At 41.7% G+C, this 15,655-nt stretch overlaps 1 protein-coding gene across 2 annotated transcripts in view; it reads left to right on the top strand.

Annotated features, from left to right (window-relative positions):
* LOC124795039 overlaps window positions 1-15,655 on the top strand; it is a 397,696-nt gene that overhangs the window by 338,260 nt on the left and 43,781 nt on the right. The gene's annotated exons all lie outside the window — the stretch shown is intronic.

Genomic DNA, 15,655 nt, shown 5'->3' with positions numbered 1-15,655 from the left:
AGCAACCAAAGCCAAATGCCGAAGAACTGCTTGCATAAGGGGCAGAGGCGGACCTACGCTTTATTGTTCAGTTTGTGAAGCTCTTTCTCTTAAATAAATCATCCAATTTTTCTGAAATTGTAATTATTTGTTTGTCTGTACGTGTACATCACATCTACCAATTTCCGTACCATTCAAATAACAGAACCCACTTCCGTGAGTCAGGAATAGTTATCCGTTTCGGAAATACCGTCAGCTGGAGAAAGGTGGCACTAATAGTCACAGCCATGTACGAATGCATGCTTTCGCGACGATATCCGTTAATAAAACATTCTCGGGTTTCAAGCCCCGTCAAGTGGTTTACTACCCACGAGCTTTCGGCAGGGATCTCCTCTGCCATTGTGGATGACTGTCGTGTGGTTGTCACTACCGTGCTTATATAGCCACGCCGTCGCTCGTGACGTCGCTCTTGACGTCACTGGTGCTCGGTCCCGCACCATATATGGTAATGTTTTGGCCGCGCGACCGCCGGGCCCGCTTCAACTCCCTCAACACCGGATTCCACGCTGTACTCAGCTGCAACCCACCGTCTCTATTGAAGCTGTTGTCAAAAATTATAATCTCTATGGCCTCGTTTATCACGCTATCCCAGAAGCCATTAGTCCGTTTAATAATAGACGTCTCATCAAATGCAATTAGGTGTCCGTTCTCCAGAGCATGTTCTGCTACAGCTGACTTTTCGGGATAGCGCAGACGGTAATACCCTTCATGTTCTATGCGGCGCTGTTCAATAGTGCGAAGAGTCTGGCCGACACAGAACTGCCCACATCCACACGGTATCTTGTAAATTTCTGGCGTTCTGAGGCCTACATCATCTTTCATAGATTTCATTAGTTGCCGGATCTTTGCCGGAGGCCTGAAGATTGTTTCTATTTTATGACCCTTCAGGAGCCGACTAATCTTCCCTGTTGTCGAACCACAAAACGGTAAGAATGCAACCTGCTTGGTGTCTTCTTTAGAGGTCTTCTTCCTTTGAGGCTTGGATGCTGCTGCTTGTGAGATCTGTTTGTTGTTGTAACCGTTTTCCTTAAAAACTTTGCGTAAGTGGCTCAATTCTCTCGGCAGGTTTTCAGCGTCTGAGACGGTTTCAGCTCGATGTACTAAGGTCCTCAGAACTGACTGTTTCTGTGCTGGGTGATGGAAGCTGGTGGCGTGCAGATACCGATCCGTGTGGGTGGGCTTGAGGAAAACGTTATGATCTAGAGACCCATTGGATTTACGACGGACAAGCACGTCCAAGAATGGCAGGGAACCCTCCTTCTGTACTTCCATTTTGAAATTGATGTGGTCGTGGATGCTGCTGAGGTGCTCCTGGAACTCTTCTAACTTTTGTTGTCCATGTGGCCAAATGACGAAGGTATCGTCGACGTAGCGATAAAAAGAGCTCGGCTTTGCAGGAGCCGTGTCCAAGGCCTTGGACCGTGTGGATGTGGATAGTTCTATGTCGGCCAGACTGTTCGCACTATTGAACAGCGCCGCATAGAACATGAAGGGTATTACCGTCTGCGCTATCCCGAAAAGTCAGCTGTAGCAGAACATGCTCTGGAAAACGGACACATAATTGCATTCAATGAGACGTCTATTATTAAACGGACTAATGGCTTTTGGGATAGCGTGATAAACGAGGCCATACAGATTAGAATTTCTGACAAACCTTCAATAGAGACGGCGGATTGCAGCTGAATACAGCGTGGGATCCGGTGTTGAGGGAGTTGAAGCGGACCCGGCGGTCGCGCGGCCAAAACATTACCATGTATGGTGCAGGACCGAACACCAGTGACGTCACGAGCGACGGCGCGGCTATATAAGCACGGCAGTGACAACCACACGACAGTCATCCACAATGGCAGAGGAGATCTCTGCCGAAAGCTTGTGGGCAGTAAACCACTTGACGCGGCTTGAAACCCGAGAATGTTTTATTAAAGTCACAGGATTGTTTGATGTAGAGAGAGTGTAACAACAATGTTAATCTTAGTAGGTAGAACTCGAAGCAAAGACCCCGTACATCTCTCAAGAAGCTGCTTGGAAAACCCCTAGACTCATGTTTCAGCGTAGAAACCACGTGTGTTCTTCACCCTGCTATGTTTCCATTCCCTAGAGATCGAGCAGACAAAAGAAGGAAATTACATCTCGGACAGAGGCGCAGAAGGATTCACTTTTCCTACACTACTGTGAATGGAACAGGCTTTTAACGTGCGTGGTTCGGCTAAAAGCACCGTCTGCCACGCAGATTACAGAGGTTCGCGCAGTACAGCTGAAAATAAAATGAAACACCGTGAAATACTGATTTTTCTGCAACAGTGGACTATACAAGAACGAGGAAAAACTCATTTACGTAAGGCATGAATTCAGGTTACAAAGCAGGTATGTTTCATTCGCAGTTTACAGTTTTGCGGGAATATTCAAAATTGTTTACTTCTCTGAAATTATCTACTCAATGTTGTTTGTCTTGAAGGACAATATGAGATATTATTTCACTGTTTTCGCGTTATTTAGTTTTTTGAGTAATAATTCTTTGTTTTTATTCTGAACGTAAGACGCATGTCTTATTACACACTGGCCATTAAAATTGATACACCACGAAGATGACGTGCTACAGACGCGAAATTTAACAGACAGGAAGGTGCTGTGATATGCAAATGATTAGCTTTTCAGAGCATTCACACAATGTTGGCGCCGGTGGTGGCACCTACAACATGCTGACATGAGGAAAGTTTCCAACCCATTTACATATACAAACAGCAGTTGACCGGCGTTGCCTGGTGAAACGTTGTGATGCCTCGTGTAAGGAGAAGAAATGCGTACCATCACGTTTCCGACTTTGATAAAGGTCGGATTGTAGCCAATCGCGATTGCGGTTTATCGTATCGTGACATTACTGCTCGCGTTGGTCGAGATCAAATGGCTCTGAGCACTATGGGACTTAACATCTTAGGCCATCAGTCCCCTAGAACTTAGAACTACTTAAACCTAACTAACCTAAGGACATCACACACATCCATGGCCGAGGAAGGATTCGAACCTGCGACCGTAGCAGCCCCGCGGTTCCGGACTGCAGCGCTAGAACCGCACGGCTGGTCGAGATCCAATGACTGTTAGCAGAATATGGAATCGGTGGGTTCAGGAGGGTAATACGGAACGCCGTGCTGGATTCCAACTTCCTCGTATCACTAGCATTCGAGATGACAGGCATCTTATCCGCATTGCTGTAACGGATCGTGCAGCCACGTCTCGATCCCTGAGTCAACAGATGGGGACATTTGCAAGACAACAACCATCTGCACGAACAGTTCGACGACGTTTGCAGCAGCATGGACTATCAGCTCGGAGACCATGGCTGCGGTTACGCTTGATGCTGCTTCACAGACAGGAGCGTCTACGATGGTGTACTCAACGACGAACCTGGGTGCACGAATGGCAAAACGTCATTTTTTTTCGGATGAATCCAGGTTCTGTTCACAGCATAGTGATGGTCGCATCCTTGTTTGGCAACTACGCGGTGAACGCACATTGGAAGCGTGTATTCGTCATCGCCATACTGACGTATCACCCGTCGTGTGGTATGGGGTGCCACTGGTTACACGTCTCGGTCACCTCTTGTTCGCATTGACGGTACTTTGAACAGTGGGCGTTTCATTTCAGAAGTGTTACGACCCGTGGCTCTACCCTACATTCGATCCTTGCGAAACCCTACATTTCAGCAGGATAATGCACGATCGCATGTTGCAGGTCCTGTACGGGCCTTTCTGGATACAGAAAATGTTCGACTGCTGCTCTGGCCAGCACGTTATCCAGATGTCTCACCAATTGAAAACGTCTGGTCAATGATGGCCGAGCAACTGGCTCATCACAATACTCCAGTCACTACTCTTGATGTAATGTGGTATCGTGTTGAAGCTGCATGGGCAGCTGTACCTGCACACTCCATCAAAGCTCTGTTTGACTCAATGCCCAGGCGTATCAAGGCCGTTATTACGGCCAGAGGTGGTTGTCCTGGGTACTGATTTCTCAGGATCTACGCACCCTAATTGCGTGAAAATGTAATCAGATGTCAGTTCTAGTATAATATATTTGTCCAATGAATACCCGTTTATCATCTGCATTTCTTCTTGGTGTAGCAATTTTAATGGCCAGGAGTGTAGTTAAATAAATATTCTCATAGGAAACAGATGGTCTTGCATTTAACTAAAATGTACCTTAGGTAGTGTGCAGTGTTTGTTACTTGCAGTGATCTACATCTACGTAAATACTCCATAAGCCACCGTATGCTGCATGGCGGAGGGTACCTAGTACCACTACTAGTACTTCCTTTCATGTTCCACTCATAAAGAGAGCGAGGGAAAAATGACTGCCTATATGACTTCGTACGAGTCCTAATTTCTTTTGTCTTCGTTGTCCTTATGCGAAATGTACGTTAGCTACAGGAGAATCGTTCAAGTCAGCGTGAAGTGCCGGTTCTCTAAATGTTCTCAATAGTCTTCCTCGAAAAGAACGTCGCCTTCCCTCCAGGGAATCCGATTTGAGTTCCCGAATCATCTGCGCAATACGTACTTGGGTGGTGATCGAACCTAACGGTCTAGCAGCCCCGCCTCTGAATTGCATCGATGCGGGTCACAAACACTACAGCAGTGGTCAATAAGGGTCGGACTATCATCGTACTCGGGGTATCCTTCACCGACGAACCACACGTTCCTAAAATTCTCCCAATCAAACGAAGTCGACCATTCGCATATGCAACGTTATGCCTACACATTCAATCACTGTGACTGTGTCAAGCAGCACACTGATGGTGTCATAATCGAGCATTATGAGAGAGTTTTTCCCATTCATCTGCATTAACTTTTAAGTTTCTACATTTAGAGCTAGCTTCTACTCAAAACACCAACTGCAGATTTTCTCTAACTCGTATCCTCCTACAGTCGCCCAACGACGGCATCTTCCCGTACAGCACAGCATCATCAGCAGACAACCGCAGATTGCCGCTCACCCTGTCCATCAAATCATTTATGTATGCAGAGAATAGCAGCGGTCCTAACACACTTCCCTGGGCACATCTGACGATACCCTCGTCTCAGATGAACACTCGCCGTCGAGGAAAACGTACTGGCTTCCGTTACTTAAGAGTTCTTCGAGCCACTCACATATGCTCGAGCCTTCGTTAACTTCTATAGTGGGATACCGTGTCAACCGCTTTAAAAAATGTAGGAATGTGGAATCTGCCTGTTGTCTTTCATAGACGGTTCGCAGGATATCAAGTGAGAAAAGGGCAAGCTGAGTTTCGCAAGAGCGTCGGTGCAGATTTGTGGACAGAAGCTTTGCCATCTCAAGGAAATTTATTATATTCGAACTGAGAATATATTCAAGGATTCTGCAGGAAACTGATGTTAAGAATATTGGTCTGTGATTTTGAGGGTCCATTCTTTTAACCTTCTTAACACAAGAGTCAAGTGTGCTTTTTTCCAGTCAGTTAGGACTTTGTGCTGGGCAAGAGATTCACGATAAATGTAAAACCGACCTGTGATTCCATCCGGATCTAACTTCTTCAGCTGCTTATCTACGGCAGGGATGCCTACTAGTATGTCCTCCACAAAGAAGTCTGTGCGATGGTTAAACAAATCTAGGTTAAGAGGTGGCTCTTGGGGCCGAAGGCTGAAGGGAGGGGGCGGGGGGAGGGGCAGCAATCGTGCCACTGCCCAGGGATGCAGGTTTTTGACAGCGGCAAAATGTTAAATTTTAATATGGTTCCAAAAGAATGAATTAAACAAGACAACGAAAGCTTTGCGTAAATGAATAAGTGTGAGAATAGGCTGGAAATACAAATCGTTCATAAAATCTGATGTCTTACTGTAAATTGCCTACGGTGTCGTGAAAGAAGTGACGAATGAAGCTCTGGAGTTGGTCACGTTGGGTGCATCTTTCAAAATAGCAAAGCTTGTTAATGGCAATGTACGAACTCAGTTTCTACCGTGTGCCTTTACAACACTGAAATGTACTCACGTCACCTTGAAAGGCCCTACAGAAGCGAAAAACTGTATAGTAAAGAAGTCAAGATGAATATTAGCGTATGATGGCCAAATAGTTGTTATACACCAACCTTAAACATCTGTAGCAGTATCGCTGAGAAAAATACTTCGTAGTAGATAAATAAAGACTAAGGAAAATACGCACTGCCGTCACATACCACAGACTTTTCATTCCGGACATGGCTATTAAGCGGTGCATACACATGGAAAGGTGCATGGAATCCTTTCCGGCCACTCCCTCTCCTTTGGGTATTCCATTAATACTATTTACATTACTGTCCTTCTTGCTACGCACCTGTACATTTTCTTTTCTTTTCTGTAACTTCTTTTAAGTGTTCCGTCATTCCCTTTTCTTTCCCAGTGATGAAACGATAATCAGTAGATATCAGTACTAAAATCATATTGAAAAAAATCTATCACACCTTTTTTTGGCGCTGAAGCACGAACTGTTTATCCTGTTTCATAGTATTTCACAGTGTTTGCGTTCCAACAACTTCGTATAGGATTTAAGTGGTGCTTTTCGCTACAGTAAATAAATACACGAAGACGGACTTGGCCGAAAGAACAGATACCATCGGTGACCATGTAGCTCTCTTAGAATGAAATGATAATTAACTCAAGACCATAAGCTGTCGACCGGCGTTGATATACGCAGGGGCACTACGAATGTAGTGTGTGGACATTAAGTTGGGAATGTGGGTCTCACGGGGAGCGTGCAAGGGATAAATACCTGCAGTAGCACTATCCTCTGTGCCGTCGGTGGCTCAGATGGATATAGCGTCTGCCAAGTAAGCAGGAGATCCCGGGTTCGAGTCCCGGTCGGGACACACATTTTCAACTGTCCCCGTTGTTGTATATCAACGCCTGTCGACAGCTTAGGGTCTTGATTTAATTGTCATTACATTAAATAAACCAAGATCTTTCGAAACAGCTTGTTTTGAGCCGTAAATGGAGATCTTGGCATGTCGGAAAGCACGCCTTCTTGATATTCGACCATAGCCGGTTTCCCTCTATGTACTACGCATACACTAAATAGGTACTGATGATTTATCCGCTTTTTGCAATAAATGAAACATTTATATATAAGTGTCTCGCCGTCCTTTTACGTTCCACTTCGTATGCGCCACCGATACCGCCAATGCAGTTCTCAGCAATGCTGGCTGCTTCACGTCTCTCACTGTACTCTTCCCGCTTCTCAGGAACGAGAGAAAGTAAACAGATTTTAGTTACACACTCTGAGAGTCACATAACTTAATTTTCGTCGACATAATTAATTTTTGAGTCATAACTCAAAACGTATTACACTGTAAAGGTTTTACTGACAGGTGCCCCGAACCTGGTCATAAAGACTAAGTGTGGCTTGTGAAAATAAAATGTCGTGGATGAAGGACATTTTGAAAATGCAAGGATGTGGCTGAACCGGGGGAGGGGGGGAGGGGGGGGGGGAGGAGGAGGCACTTGAAATTTTCACATGTGGCAGCAATATCCCTGTTCAGGTGCTGGCTATGTTTGCACGATTCTCCTGGGTGAGCAATTTCTTAAACACCAAATTTAAAAAGTCAGCTTTCCTTTTGCTATCTTATATTGCCACACAATACTGGTCAACGAGTGACTGGAAAAAGTCTTCGACCCGCTTAGCAGGGACGAACAGTTGTTTATGTATGGATAAATCTGGAAAAAGTTGTTAAGATTGTATTACGCTTCTCCAAAGTATTTAAAATGAAACAGACTGTTTTTCTTGTTTATTTATCTGTTTGACACGAGTGGGAAAAGAGTGGTCCGGGTAATGACGTAATGTAGTGTGTGGAGGGACAGGGGGGAGAGGATGGCTGGCTATGGGAGACGTGTGGGCGACGTTTTGTTGAGTTGAGAATGGGGCGAAGTGGGAATAGTCATATACGGGGGATCACCTTATGTATATGCCCAAGGACCCACATAACTGTATTTACATCCCTGTGAAACATAAGCAGTTTGCAAACACATGCCTCACACAAAACTTTTTCGAGACTATACTGCCTCAAGTACTCATTGTTGCCCTTTGATTCCTAGTCTCAAAATACTTTCGGATTCTCTGCCGCGTGTGTAATTGTAACAAAAGATTTGGACACCCTGTAGATATCCTCTTCATGACATACACAGCAGTCGTGTTTTCCGTCCCAAATCAGAGGCACAGTGGATTCAGTGAGACATTTTGTTTGAACAGAGACCCTCTGTCTTGACCCACAGAGGCAGAGACTGCCATACAGCGGACGCAGAGTTCGGAAGCACTGAACTTTAGGCCTAGCACTTGCAGGGTGTTCGAAAATTAGGTGCAGACTCCTTGGATTACACTCAGCTGATTAGGGCTAGCTGTAGCCCGGGGACATACAGAATTGTTGTTAATTATCTGACAATTTCGTGAGGCTGTATTTCCAGTTTCTCAAAGAAGCTAGTTCAAGATTTCTGCTATATTGGGTCCATTGATGGTCCAGTTTTCATCAAATCTTCTCAAGTAGATCTGACATGATATGTTTGGATGTGTTTGGTAGTGGTTTTTCATCCTTCTCGGTTTCAGTAACCTCACTGGAAACAGAAAGACACAGGCTTTACCCTTAATGTAACTTCCACCAGTATGCAAGAAATCATCTACTGAAAGGGCCAGCGAGTTGGGCAGTCACGTGCAGAAATTGTCTTATGCCGATACAAAACCAGTGTCAGTTTAGGTTAGTCTGGATATTAATGTGCCAACACCGTGGGCTCTTGTCATGTCGGAAAATAAGAGCCTATCCTCCCTTCCCTACTGAGAGCTTGGCATCAACCAATGTTTCAATAAGTACACGCTCTATGGAATCCTCTCAGTGAAGAAGAATGGGTCAACACAAATCTCTAAGAAGCAGCGCCGAACACGTATACTTTTTGTCCATCATCTTCTCTACTAAAGAGTCCTTGAGAAAGCACGACGGTTCTAAATTGCGTAATATATTTTTGTTTATCGATTGGCCACATTGTGTATCATTTCGATTTCCATAAACATCGTATTGTTGCTTCATTCTGAATCTCTCACATTTCTTCCTTGTGTGTCTAATCAAGCAGTTTACTATTGAGCAAAGCATGCTAATAGAGAAAACATTTTACAAAACATCTGTTACACTTCTTCGCATGCTTCTATGTGATGAGAGCTATGGGTAGCCGGGTGGTGGGGGGGGGGGGGTGGGGGGGGGGTTTACCTTGCCCTCAACTATGGGACTCATATTTTCTGCAGACTAGATAAAGATGCAGTAGTGTCGTATCTCAGTAAGCAACTAGAAACATTTACCTCTGGAGAGGAGCATGTAGAAGAACTGTGGCTCAGGTTTAAACGAATAGTTAACCCGATTTTTCACTTGATAGTTACATACATACGCACATTAGTACTTGTTCCATAGATCATGAATACATTTCGTAATGATGTGGAACGTGTTACTTTAAAATAAATTTTCTTTACACAAAATCACTATTTTTTTAATACTTCATATCTAAGAATTCATCTATTGAGTAGAAGGATTTGACATTCAGAAATGCTTTAATTTTTTTTATATGTTGGTTGTCTATCTGTCAGACTTTTAATGCTGTTTGGCAAATGACCAAAGATTTTTGTGACACCGTAATTAACCCCTTTCTGTGCCAAAGTCAGATTTAACCCAGAATAGTGAAGATCATCCTTCCTTCTAATGTTGTAGCTATACACTTCCATGTTATTTTTGAATTGGCATCGCTTATTAATAACAAATTTCATAAATGAACATGTATATTGCGAAGGTACTGTGAATATCAAATGTTCAAATGCGTGTGAATTTCTAAGGGACCAAACTGCTGAGGTCATCGGTCCCTAGACTTACACACATCTTAAACTAAATTATGCTAAGTGCAACACACACACTCATGCCTGAGGGAGGACGCGAACCACCGTCGGGAGGGGAGTGCAGTCCGTGACATGGCGCCTCAAACCGCTCGGCCACTCCGCGCGGCGAACTGTGAATATCCCAAGTTACTTAAATAAACGTCTGAAAGGTGTTCTTGGGTGGGTTCCAGCTTTTATTCTGATTACACACTTTCGTACAATGAACACTTTTTCTCTTAATACTGAATTATCCCAAAATATGATGCCATATGAAAGCAGTGAATGAAAATAGACGTATTAGGCTAATTTACTGATATGTTTATCACCAAAATTTGCAATAACCCTAATAGCAGAAGTAACTGAACCTAACTGTTTCAGCTGATCATCAATGTGTTCCCTCCAATTCAATTTCTCATCAGTACATGCACCCAGAAATTTTGAATATTCTGCCTTAGCAACAGACTTCTGTTCGTAGTCTATATTTATCAGTGGTGTTATGCCATTTACTGGACAGGATTTTGTATACTATGTCTTTTCAAAATTTAGTGAGACTCCATGTGGCAGAGAATCACTTAATAATTTTCTGAAAGACATTATTTACAATTTCACTGTCTGATTCTTGTTTGTTGGGTGTGACTACTATACATGTATCATCAGCAAAAAGAACTAGTTTTGCATCTTCATAAATACAGAGTGGCAGGTCATTAATATATATTAAGAGCAATAAGGTACCCAAGACTGACCCCTGTGGGCCACTGTTCTTGACACCTCCCCACTTAGAGGACTCTGCTGGTTTTTGCAGACTATCTGTACTGTTAATTTCAACCTTCTGCATGCTTCCAGTTAAATATGAATTAAACCATTTGTGCACTGTCCCACTCATATCACAATACTTCAGCTTATCTAGAAGAATGTCATGATTCACACAATCAAAAGTCTTTGAGAGGTCACAAAGTATCCCAATGGGTGATGTTCAGATATTCAAAGCATTTAGCATTCGATCAGTGAAAGAATATATAGCATTTCCTGTTGAAAAGCCCTTCTGAAAACCAAACTGACATTTTGTTAGTACTTCATTTTACAAATATGTGATGCTACTCTTCAATACATTACTTTTTCAAGAATTATGGATAAAGCTGTCAGAATTGAGACTGGGTGGTAGTTGTTAGCATCAGACATATCCCCTTTTTTATGCAATGGTTTAACAATAGCACATTTCAGTCCATCTGGAAAAATGCCCTGTTTCAGTGAGTTACTACATATGTGGCTGAGAATCCTACTTATCTGTTGGGAACAAGCTTTTAGTACTTTGTTGTAAATGCCATCAATTCCATGTGAGCTTTTACTTTTGAGTGAATTTATTATTTTCCTTATTTCTGTATGAGAGGTGGGTTGAATTCCCATTTTACCAAATTGCGTGGATACTGCCTCTTCCATATACTGCCTTGCATTTTCTAATGAATAGCTGGGTCCTATTTTCTCTACAACACTTAAAAAATGATTATTAAAATATTTTCTACTTCTGACTTCTTCTTAACTAGCTTTTCATTGAGTTTGATAGAAATACATTCTTCCTGTGTTCTCAGTTGTCCTGTTTCCCTTCTAACAATATTCCAAATTGTTTTAATTTTATTTTCAGATGTTCTAGTCTCAGACATAATGCACATACTTTTGGACTTCTTAATAATTTTTCTTAATACAGTGAAGAGTTTTTATAATGTTTTACTCTTTCTGGAACATTGCTCCTCCTAGCTATGAGATACATTTCCCTTTTCTGTTTACAAGGTATTTTTATCCCTTTAGTAAGCCATGGCTTTTTAGATGGTTTCTTACTATTATATTTCACTATTTTCTTAGGAAACTCTTTTCAAATATACTCACAAAAGTATCATGAAATAGGCTGAATTTTAAATTATCATCAGGTTCCCTGTACATAGCATCCCATTCTAGCTATTGCAAGCTTTCCCTAAAATTTTCAGTTGTTAAATCGTTAAATGAATGCACTATTTTGGAGGACTGTTTTCTGTTACTGTATGGAGCTATATCATATAAAGGTTTTATTTGATTAAATTTATCTTAGTCTATAAAAACATTATCTACCATTGTGCTGCTTTCCTGCACCACCTGAGTAGGAAAATCAATAACTGATGTCGAAATGAAAGAACCAAGTAATACTTCAAGATCAAGCTTTCTATCGGACTATTTCAGAAGATCTACATTGAAATCACCACAGGCAATAATTTGCTTCCCTTGTCTGAAAGATAGCACGTCAAAGAATCCAAATTCTTCAAAAATAGCTGAAAATTTCCCAATGGAGACCTATATACAGCTACAATTATAAAAATACCATTATTTAGTTTAAGCTCCCATGCACATGCTTCTATATGTTGCTCTGCACAAAATTTTTTAGTTTCCAAATTATTCAAAGTGTGACAGAGTTTAACATATATGGCAACTCCTCCTCTCTCCATAGTGTCTCTACTTACATGTGCTGAAAGCTTACATGCACCTACATTTACTATTTCCATACCTGTGACTATATGATATTCAGACAGGCATAGTACATCTATTCCACCATCAGTTTCTAAATCTTCTAAGCAAACAAGAAGCTCATTTACTTTGTTTTTTAGTCCCCTGGTATTCTAATGCAATATACTAAGATTATTTTGCTCTGTGCTTTTGTGAGAATCTTGTGACATACTAAAATTATTTTTCCCTCTACTATTATGAGAATCTTGTGATATTTTAACATCTCTAATACTTGCCTGTCTGAGCTTTCCATTAAACTTAATTGCAGTCAATGTTAGATGATTAACACTGATCTTAGCCTAAAACAGAGGTACTCCCATGAGTTTCAGTGCACCCACCCTTAAAGTTTTTGCTATCATTCCAGCCAGTTAACTCTTCCCTTTCCTACTGAGATGCAGGCCTTGTCTTATGAGACCAATACCATCAACAGGAACCAAATCTATGCCGCCCAAAGCAGCTGATCTAGCTCCATACTGATCCCCCTGACAGAGCTGTTCAATTCGAGCTGATCAACCACATGAAAGCAGGAACCAAGCCAATAATTGTATGGTTCGTTGCAGATGCTATTTTTACCAGGTCACACTCAATATTGTAATCCTGATCCCGATCAATACTGTTTCCCGCTCCACCCACTACCACAACGTGATCCTGCTTTGTAAAAGCCTTGCACAATGATCCTACATCCTCTATTATTTTGCTAAGACATCCACTGGGCTTGAAAACACTTGTGACCTGGTGCGTCTCATCTAATTTTTCCTGCAAGATTTGGTCCACGCCTCTTCCATGGTTACTGCCTGACAACAGAGCTTCCCTCCTACTTTCCACTTTTCGAAACAGTTGGTTTCATAGTGAAAGTCTGTTGAGTGCTATCTACACTTACATCTACTTGAGCTCTTCCTTAGCTGACTGGGGTAGCACAGTAGAACAGTTCATGATGGGAGGGATCCTTTATGATATACAGTCATTGTAAAGAAACTTTTAAGGAAACAGAGATTACTCCTTAATAGGTATAAAAAAGCATAGACTAATGATACGGAGATGCTGAATGTAACGCTTTTGGCTGTTGAAAGGGCAATGTGTGAAGTCTGCAACGACTACCATAGCAGAATATTATCAAAGGATTTCTCACAAAATGCACAGAAATTCTGGTTGTATGTGAAGGCTGTTACTGGTACAGAAGTTAGTCCAGACACTCATGGATAAAACTCGAACTGAAATTAAGAGTAGAAAAGCAAAAGCAGAAATGCTGACTCGGCTCTCAGATGTTACTTCACAAATGAAAAATCAGGGATATTGTCCTAATAGTTAGAAGCAATCAGTAGAGAGTCTGTCTAAGGGAAACAAACTTGAGGACAATGTGATAGAAAGAGAAAAGTAAACAGGTGAGTATGAGATTGGAGATATGATACTGTGAGAAGAATTTGATAGATCACTAGAAGCCCTTACGTGGAAACAAGACCTCTGCAGCAGACGACATTTCCTCAGAACTATTGAGATCCGTGGGAGAGCCATGCATGTTAAAATTATTCCACCTCCTCTGACACAGGCAAAAGACCCTCAGACTTCATGAAGAATGTAGTAATTCCAGTTCCAGAGAAGGCAGATGCTAACAGGTGTGAATAATATGAATCATCCGTTAAATAAATCGTTGGTGCAAAGTATTGTCACAGATAACCTACAGAAAATGGAAAAATTGACAGAAGCTGACCTTAGGGAAGATCATTTAGGATTCTGGAGAAATTTAACAGCACGAGGTAGTACTGATTCTACACCTTATCCTAGAAGATAGATTTCAGAAGCAAAGAAAAATTTATAGCATTTGTATGTTTAGGGAAAACTTTTGACAGTGTTCATTGGACTGCAGTGTTTGAAATCCTGAAGGCAGCAGGGATAAAACACAAGGCCCAAAACGTTATTTACAACTTGTACAGGAATCACATTGTAAATATAACAGTTGAAGGACATGAAAAAAAAATCATAATTAATAAGGGAGCGAAACAAAATTGTAGCCTATGCCTGCTAGTGGAAACCAAGGAGAAATTTGGAAAGGGAATTAAAGTTCATGGAGAAGAAATAAAAATATTAAGGTTTTGCTGAAGACATTGTCATGCTCTCAAATACAGCAAGGGATGTGGAAGACCAGTTAAACAGAATGGATAGTGTCTTGAAAGGACATCATAAGATATACCTCAATAAAAAGAAAACAAGGGTAATGGTGTCTAATCGAATTAAATCAGGTGATGCTGAAGGACTGGCAACAGCAAGAAAAGTATTTCTGAAAAAGAGGAACTTGTTATCATATAACATCAATTAAAGTGTTAGGAAGTCTTTTATGAAAGTATTGGTCTGGAGTGTAGCCTTGTACACAGCTGAAAAGTGGACTGTATGCATTTTAGACAAGAAGAGAATATAAGCTTTTGAAATGTGGTGCTCTAGAAGAGTGCTGAAGATTAAATGGGTAGAGTGAATAACAAATTAGGAGGTACTGAATCAAATTCTATAAAATAATTATGGCACAACCTAATCAAAAGAAGGGATCATTTGATATGACTCATCAAGGAGCTGTCAGTTCGGTGATGTAAGGAAGCATGAGAGGTAAAAATTTGTAGTGGGAGAACAAGTTCAAATGACTGTAGTAGTTACCCAGAGATGAAGAGGCTTGTACAGGATGGACTAGCATGGAGAACTGCATGAAGCCAGTCTTCGGACTGAACACCACAATAGCAACATGTCAGTAAACTCCAAAACATCCCTGAGTTATAGGAGGAATTCAACCCATTGCTGGTGGAACGCTTGTGGAGTCTTGTCAGGCAGTCATAGCAAATATCAGACAGAGCTCTTGCATGCCAGCACAGTAGAGCAGCTCATGCGCCAGACGTCATTTTGCATACCTGAAGTGGGAAAGTGTGGTGAACATGTTTGAGTATGTTGTTTGTATGTTTTGAAAAAATGATGTTCCTAATGTGATATATCACAACCGGCACAATGTTTAAAGTGCCCTACGTGAAGGTATTGGATGTGGCCTACTAACAGTAATGTACATTACCATCACCTGGAATGAAACGAGGGGAAATTGCAGTCTTAATAATAGTAGGTGTATCATCTCAGGAACTACGCGTCATATAGGGTTTCATTGAAGAAATTGCTCAGTACTGAATGGTTTCTTTATCTTCTAATACAAATTTTCTTTTTTTTCTTTTGCTAT

The sequence above is a fragment of the Schistocerca piceifrons genome, chromosome 4 (assembly GCF_021461385.2).
Source record: "Schistocerca piceifrons isolate TAMUIC-IGC-003096 chromosome 4, iqSchPice1.1, whole genome shotgun sequence".
Lineage (NCBI taxonomy): Eukaryota > Metazoa > Arthropoda > Insecta > Orthoptera > Acrididae > Schistocerca > Schistocerca piceifrons.
Note: the sequence above shows the minus strand (reverse complement) of the source record. Positions and strands in the feature narration are given on the sequence as shown.